This window comes from Salvia hispanica, chromosome 1 (genome assembly GCF_029641045.1).
Source record: "Salvia hispanica isolate PSC_SH4W2 chromosome 1, Shi_PSC_v1, whole genome shotgun sequence".
Classification (NCBI taxonomy): domain Eukaryota; kingdom Viridiplantae; phylum Streptophyta; class Magnoliopsida; order Lamiales; family Lamiaceae; genus Salvia; species Salvia hispanica.
The window spans coordinates 44387573-44396247 of NC_142692.1; the positions used below are offsets into that span (position 1 = coordinate 44387573).

The window sequence follows — 8675 nt, forward strand, 5'->3', positions numbered from 1 at the left end:
TTTTTAGTTATTGATATTTTAATACGAGTTGTTGACATTTGATCATCTGGCTATTGATATGTGAATTATAAGTGTTTTTTTTAGTTGTTGACATTTTAATACGAGTTGTTGACATTCGATATTCACGGTTTTGATATGTGAATTATAGGGGTTATTTGTTAGTTGTTGACATTTTAATACGAGTTGTTGATATTCGATATTAACGGTATTGATATGTGAATTATAAGGGTTATTTGTTAGTTGTTGACATTTTAATACGAGTTGTTGACATTCGATATTAACGGTATTGATATGTGAATTATAAGGGTTATTTGTTAGTTGTTGACATTTTAATACGAGTTGTTCACATTCGATATTAACGGTATTGATATGTGAATTATAAGTGTTATTTGTTAGTTGTTGACATTTTAATATGAGTTGTTGACATTCAATATTCATGATATTGATATGTTAATTATAAGTGTTATTTGATAGGTATTGACATTTTAATACGAGTTGTTGACATTCGATATTCTCGGTATTGATATGTGAATTATAAGTGTTATTTGTTAGTTGTTGACATTTTAATACGAGTTGTTGACATTCGTTATTCCTGGTATTAATATGTGAATTATAAGTATTATTTTTTAGGTGTTAACATTTTAATATGAGCTGTTGACATTTGATATTCTAGCTATTGAAATGAAATGACTATAATACCCCTAGTTGACATAATCCACTTACACTTGACATTTGGAAATGAGTGACTGAAAATGATCTTATTTCTCAATTAATCTAAATAATCTCAACTTAACAAGACCCTACCAAACTTTATATATTATGTTCTTATCAATTCTTACACATTTTTGGTTAAATTTTGCATTCGTCTTTTGTAAAACGAATTTGTAACCCTTCAAACTCTACGCCCAAAGTATATAATTTGTCGTATTACAATGCCCAGAAACATAGAGCTAAAAATTAATTACTTACTTATTGAATTGTTTTTCGTTTAATTAGGATATTATTTTTCATTTTATTGTATTTCATCTATTAGGGATTCGGGATTTCTACTGTATTTATATATTCCCTCCGTCCCGCTTTAGCAGTCCCATTGACTTTTCTGTCCTCTTTTTGTAAAAATGATAAAAAATAGTTAAATAGGAGAAATGGTAAATTAAGAGAGAGAATAATATAGAGAAGAGTCTTATCTACATTATTGTCTCTCTTACTTTACCATTTCTCCACTTTAACTATTTTTTATCATTTTTACAAAAAGATGGCAGAAAAGTCAATGGGACTGCTAAAGCGGGACTGAGGGAGTATTTGGAATCACTATCTACAAAAGAAATTATATTTTTATGGAACTTGGCAACTAATGCCGATTAAAAGTAGATCTATGGAGCCATCTCGATCATAAAATTAATTTTTAAATATACAATATAATTTGATCTGTATATCTATTGATTTTGTTTCATTCAACTCAAATCTTTAACTTATTATTTAGAGTTTCGATCAAGCCTTGCACTATAAATTGTGCTACAATTTTGCAGTGATTAGACTCAATTTTTTTTTTTTTTTCATATTTCTCTTTATTTTCATAGTTTTTTATATAATTTTTATGTTTCTACTGTTTTTTTATCAACAATTTATTTGTGCATGTCACTAAACTGTATATACCACGATTTACACTTCATTCGCAGTCGATCAGGACAAACAAATCTTGTCACTCTCAATAGCTCTTCCCTTTGTTCAAAGTTAAGTTTTTTATTTTATATTGTCATTTAATTTTCATTCAGATATACTGTATAGTTTTTCAATTTGAAAAATTCTTGTTTCATACTTGTTGAAAACTTCTTGTTTCATCCTTGTTCTCTTCCAAATAATCTTTTATTCTTGTGGGGTTATTGGTTTTTGAACTTACCTTACATGATGGATGATTTTATTCTAAAACCTGTCATGGTGGTAATTGTTTTAGCCATTCTTCCCGTTAGGAAAGAATTTCTTTTCATAGAATTGTAGTGGAAATATTCTTCCAGTTGGTAATGAATTTCTTTTCATAGAATTGTAGTGGAAATGAGATTATTATAAATACTCCATTCGTTTCTTAAAACTAGCAACTCTTTTCATTTTAGTATGTTTCTTAAAAATAGTCATTTTTAAATTTTTTATTTTAGAAAATCTTTACACCCCTCTACATCAAGAGAAAAAATTCAGCAGTCAGGTATACCATGTTGGCACGATGACATAGTATGTCCGGCAAACAATATTTTAACAAGTGGAAGTAGATCCATGTCATACACTAACTAATGAGACACAATCTTTGATGGAAAAATAAATAATTTTAATATATGGTAATGGTTAAACTTTCCATATATAATATTGATACATCCATCCATGTATAACTATCTTACATACTAGAGTACTTACTACGCAAGGAGCTACACTATTTTTGAATAACATAATAATAATTCATTTAATAAATGATGAGCAATGATAAAAATAAAACAAGAGCTAATCTATATAATTTACTTTTAATTAATGATGTGCAACGATTAAAATAAAATATAAGAGCTAAACTATATAATTTTCATTTAACTAATGATGCAATGATAAATAAAATAAGAGCTAAATTATATAATTTTTATATATTAATATCAATATGGAATGCTAACAAATTTAAGTTATAATTTTTCTTGGTGAATTTTCTGTACATAAAATATACTTCACTCAAGTAATATAAAAGCAACAAATTTAAACTATGATCATACTTTTTAATTCTCATTTTTCACACATTTATATACTGCATATAATAAGAGAGAAAGCAATTTCATATAATTTTCAAATTAATGGCACAATATAAATACTCCATTTTAGATTATTACAAATCGTCACATATGCGGTTATATTGCATAAATGAATATGTGTGTGTATAAATATAGTATAGGAGGTAAACAAAAAATGTTTCCATATTAGAAATTTAGAAGTGAATCTACATTTAATACGAATATTTAATTGAAAGTAAATCTTCTACAATTCCATAGGTCAAATTGTCATTAGTGAGACATACCATGTAATCATGCCAACATGGTGTACCTAGACCATTGACTTTTTTCTCCTACATCAATTTATTTAGGGTTATTTGCCTACAAATACATAAACTTTCAATATTTTTTGAAATTTCCTCCAAACTTTATTTTTTGGAATATAAATGCATGAACTATGAATTTTTCTGATTTTTTCCCAAATGATAAAATTGAAGCTGATGTGGCAACTAAAATTTATGCAATGCATTAAAACGACGTAGTTTTGAGTTAACTAATTTTAAAAATTAATAAATAAAACTCCACTTCATCAGTTTTCTACTAAAAACCATTTACCTCATATCTTTCTCCTTTATTTTCTCAACTTAATTGACACTCATTCCGGCAGAGACAGACGACGGCGCACCTCTGTGTGAGCTTCGTTAACCTCTGTCATCCAATTTCGACAAATTGTTATTTAACGCTGCCACTAATGCTAATCACATGTTTGCGATGATTATAGTTATAGTTACTGTTGATTTTCATATGTTGGAAGCAATAGTTTCTGTTGATTTTGATCTTTGAGTTGGATGGAGGAATGATAACGCATGAAGGAGGCTGTTAATTTTTGAAATTCTGACTTTGACCTCATGATCTGAAAATTCGATTTTTTTTAGAGTAAAGGTCAAAATTGGTCATAAACATATATCTATTTTATCATTTTGGTCATAAACTTTATCTTTTGAATTTTCTGGTCTTGTACATTTCAAATTGGATCACAATTGGTCCACCGTTAACAATTCCGTTAATATTTAACAGTCAGCAATTTTAATAACAATTTTGACCAAGTTAAAGCAATTTTAATGGAATTACCAACTCCTAATCATAACCTTAAAGTTGTCATTAAAAGCCCATTTATGCGTCCTCGCCGCCGGCGCTGCCACACAGTCGTCCTCCATCTCCTTCTCCCCACTCACTCCCGAAGCTAATTCATCACCATCAGCCTCAACATCGGGCGGCGGCGGCAGTGGCGCGGCGGAGGAGATGGGAATTTCTTGATTTTCGGGCGGCGAGGAAATTAGGGGTTTGTTGCGGCGGGCCAATTTGTCCCTGTGCTTGGTCTTGGGGGAGTTGTTGACAGAGTCGCCGGAGTTCAAGTGGTCCTCGAAGGCTTCGATGGCTTGGTGGATGAGCTCGTGGTTGGAACCAGAAGCTGGTGTAGCAGTGGAAGCAGTCGCAGTCGAAGAGGGGCAGCGAATTGTGGCGGCACTGCTTCTTGGAAGGGGGCTTCTTGTTGGTTGATTGGAGGGATCTGGTGAGCATGTAGGCCAGGACCTCTCGTTCTTCTAGAGAGAGAAAGGTTACTAGAGTGAGAATGGTGGCGGGAGGAGAGGGAAGACGGTGAAGAGGAAGGGGAAGAAGATGAAGTGAAGGGGTGGATGAAAGTAGGTTTGTGTTTACAGTGTGTTCAAAAGGAAATAACAGGTTCCCTAGGTCCAGCAAATCCACTAGATCACGCGGTCTAGGAACTCGTTGGTCGCAGGAAATCCTGGTCGTCGGACACACAGAGCACTTCTTTCAAAAACCCTCAACCACTTTACTAAACCTAGTACAGGGAAGTAGGGATCGATCCCACAGAGAAGGATGCGTAATACTCATGTTCAAGGATTTGGGTTTGTTTTTGGTGTTGGCTGCTGCCACGCATTTTTTTCTTGGGTTGAAGAAAACAAATTAAACTTGACTTGGGAATCTTAAAACTCCTAAGCTAATAGCTAAACCTAGGCGAAATTATAAGAAAACGTTGCAAAGGAAATTAACTGCTCAACACTTGATTTAAGAAAACTACTCTAATTATCTAGACCTAGGAAACAAACTGACTGTGGGGACCATGACTGAAAAAGCAGAGTACGTACGAAAAGCTGGCAGAATAACTAACTCTAGTACTAACTAACAGCGACATCATCTTCTACAACCAAATTGCTTAAAAACTCATAAGGAAATCAACATGAACGAAATCAAAACAGAGCAAACTAAATCTCGGTCAAATTTATGCATAATCAACGAAGAACTAAACAGATCTGTAGACGCTAGACGAAGTAAAACAGAAAACAAGAAGAAAACTCAAATCCATCTATCAACTTCCTTTTCTCACTTCGGATCCAACCTCAGACGCTAAATCCACTCCGGATCCAAGCGTCCAACACAAACTCCAACCAACAGAAACACTTCATCACTTCAGATTCGAACAACAACCTCCAATCAGTCAATAAACCACAGATCTATCACCGAGTTCCCATATCAAACACCACAACATCAAAATAAAACAGAGATTGACATAATACTTGTAAAAATAAACTTCCAGCAACGAGATCTACGTAAATCAACTTGAAAATTAACAACTAAACGCAAATCAACCAAAGCGAAAAGGTAACGAGTATCATCAACAACCAAGTGGACTCCCAAAAGTGAAGTTCGACAGCAAAACGAGTAAAACAACTGAAATTAAGAGAGATTGTATCTTCGTCCACACTCGGACGGTGTTGCAACTGCGAAACTTCTAAAGAAAAGTAACCCTTCGTACCCGACTACCCCAGATCTCCCATTCCCAAGTGTGTGTAATGTGTGTGAGCTAAGAAGAGAGTGAAAAAAGTGATATGATGTGCGTTGCATGCTCTTCTATATATAGGCGTTGGAGTGGGGCCCAGCGAGGTATAGATTGACTTTGTTGCCCTCAGCCACTGGCTCCCTCCGTCACGCCTTCTTTTCTTTTGAATTCTGCTTACTTCGCTTCATTCCTTTGCTAGACCATCTCCTTCAGCATTTCCTCGATCTAGCGATATTTTTCACACACCTGGCTTAGGAAACGTGTTAGACCCAGCAAATTATAACGCTTTTCACCATATAACCAATGCATGAAAGTTCCTCCTTCCTGGGTCAGGCTATTATCATCCCTGCCTTCTAGACCATTTCCCCCTGGACTTCGTCCAGCTTATTCCTCCTCTTTTCTATGTATATTTTTTTTCTCCCTTTTTTTTATACATTTTTTTTTTCTTCTGGACTTCGTCCAGCTTATTCCTCCATTTCTCCTTTCTTCTGGACTTCGTCCAGCTTATACCTTCATAACCCAATTCCCATTTTTTTTTTCTCCTTCACAGCTCTTCTCCATAAGCATTCAGTGGTTGCCCTTAATCATGTGTTAGCTCGAAGTTAATTAAGGCTTGTAACTTACTATTATAGTAGGGCTTCACAACTAAGTAGGTAGAGGCATCCTCCATCATTCTCGCTTCACTCAGATTAACTAGATTTATTTAAGGAAAAAGCTTCTAAGTTGAAATGCCTCCTATCTTCAATTACTTTCACTAAGGGAATCATGCCGTATTATATTCATTGGCTCATGCGACACAAACAAAACTTGGACCTAAAGACTCTTATCATGCTGACAAAGTAATGCATTGACTCCTCTCCCTCTCCCACTTCACTCAAGCTTGTCCCCAAGCCATCGTCGTGAAGGGGGGAACAGAGAGATCAATGCAAAATAACAAAACAGGTTACAAAAACAGAAACTTCTCACACTTAGACCAAGCATTGGGCTAAGTGGGAGAAAAACACAATAAAACAGAAAACACAAGAAAAGCACAACAAAACAGAAAATATAAACTTCTCACACTTAGACCACGCAGTGGGCTAAGTTGGAGAAGACACAACAATTATAAAACACACGTAGATGACAGGAATAATAAAAAAACTAAAGGAACGAAAAAAAATAAAAGTTACTTGGTCAAGAGATGGTGGTTCACTTCTAGGGCTGGCTCCCTCGAGAGCCAGACTGGGGCGGAATTCCGGGTCGGGTCACTCTGACTTTCTTCTTTGCTGGCTGCTCCAGCTCTTCTTCCTCCTGTGCTGCTTGTTCGGGTACTGGCTTCCTCACTATAGACTTCGGTTTAGATGGGGCTGGAACTTGTTTGGGAACGGCCGGGGGAATCAACTGCTTGAGCGATTGCTGCGATTGCCTGACGGAGGGACTGCTCTGAGTGGGTTGCTTGACTTCACTGCTGGACCCAGGAGTTGTCCTCGACTTGGTCAAGGGGACCGTCTGCTGCAACCACTTTAACATTTTCATTGAAAGCTCCACCGCTTCCGTCATTCGCTCATTTTGTTTGGCGCTCTTCACCGCCAAATCTGCAATGTTACCCATCAGGGTCTTCACTTCCTCCCGACTCTGCCTTCACCTTGCTCCTTAATCATTTCTCTCTTCATCGACTGCATTTCCTTCTTCACGTTCTGGACTTCCTTGCGTAGCTCTTCAATCTCTTCACTTGGCATGGCTTCCTCAGCTTCCTCCGGCTCTGCCTTCACCTTGTCTCCCAACGAATAGAAGAGAGTCTTGGTGCCTTGAGTCTGCAGCAACCCCTTATTGAAGAAATAATCAACACTAAACACCTCTGGGGGTTCGCACATGACTACCAACGGAGCGGTCTTGGCAATTTTCATTTCTATGTTTCTCTGGAGGTAAGCGCCGATGAGGTGGCAGGTGTACATATGACGCGCAGGGTTGCTCGTCATTTGGTGGCACGCCTGCGCCAGCCAATATCCTAGGTGCACCTTTACACCTTTCGCCATGCACCATGTGAAGTAGAGGTCGGTAGTGGTGAGAGCTGAATTCGCGGTACCCATCAAGTTATAACTGACAAACGTCTGAGCAAAGCGGAGAACCCGGTCTTCAATGTGGGAGGCCTTGGAGTAGCTGGACTTAAACGTTCCCGACTTGTGGTGCGTGATCAGTTCCCATGCCGTCTGTACTTTAAAACCTGGTGTGTTCTTCGGTACTCCAACCATCCGATCATTCCACGCCCCCTTTTCATCCTCGGCCTGGGTACACAACCCCATCCGCAGAGACCACTCCCGAATACTCATCTCATACTCATCATTAAAAAGCCTGAACGTGATAGAATCCGCGTCGAGATCAGTGGTATTCTTCAAACGAAAAGTGGAGAAAAACTCCCTTGCTAGATCCACTGGCACCCTCTCCTGACTGTGCTGTAACAACCACTCGAATCCTATCGATTGGATACAAGCGTGGAATTCCTTATCACATGCAATCATCTTAAGCTCCCTCGAGCTGTATTGCTTCCCTGACTTGGCCATCTTCCCGGCACTACATCTTTCCTTGTACACTGCGATCCTCTTTTGGTCGTCGAACTGCCTCATCTCCTCTAACAACTCTTTAGTCAGCCAGACTTCCGGACGTCCTGGAATCGGCTCTTCTTCAGCTTCCTCAGAGTCATAGATGGGTTCAGGGATGGGCTCGTCTTATTCCTCGACAGAGGATTCCTCGGTTACAGGGGAAAGGGTCTCCTCGACCTCCTAGACGGAGGGAGCTTTCCTAGACCGGGTGGATGAGGTCGCCGCCGCCTTTCCTTTCCTCGCCTTCTCCTTGGCCAAGCGACGCTCCTCTGCCTCTGTTGCGTCAGGAACTAAGTCATCGACTTCATCGAGGAGGCTCCTCCTGGTGCGCCTCCTTTCTGCCCTCTTATCAACCTTTGACACATCTTCCTCCTGGTCATCAACCAGGTCCAGAATCAATTTCAGCCCTCCTTCGGGCTCCGTTACTCCAGTCGTGAGTAGATCTGATTCCTCCAAAAGCTTTTCCGGGGTTTCCCACTCACCAACCAACAT

At 38.0% G+C, this 8675-nt stretch overlaps 1 pseudogene; it reads right to left on the minus strand.

Moving 5' to 3' along the window:
* Positions 1–3868: 3868 nt before the first annotated feature.
* LOC148933898 (uncharacterized) lies at positions 3869–8675 on the minus strand (annotated as a pseudogene).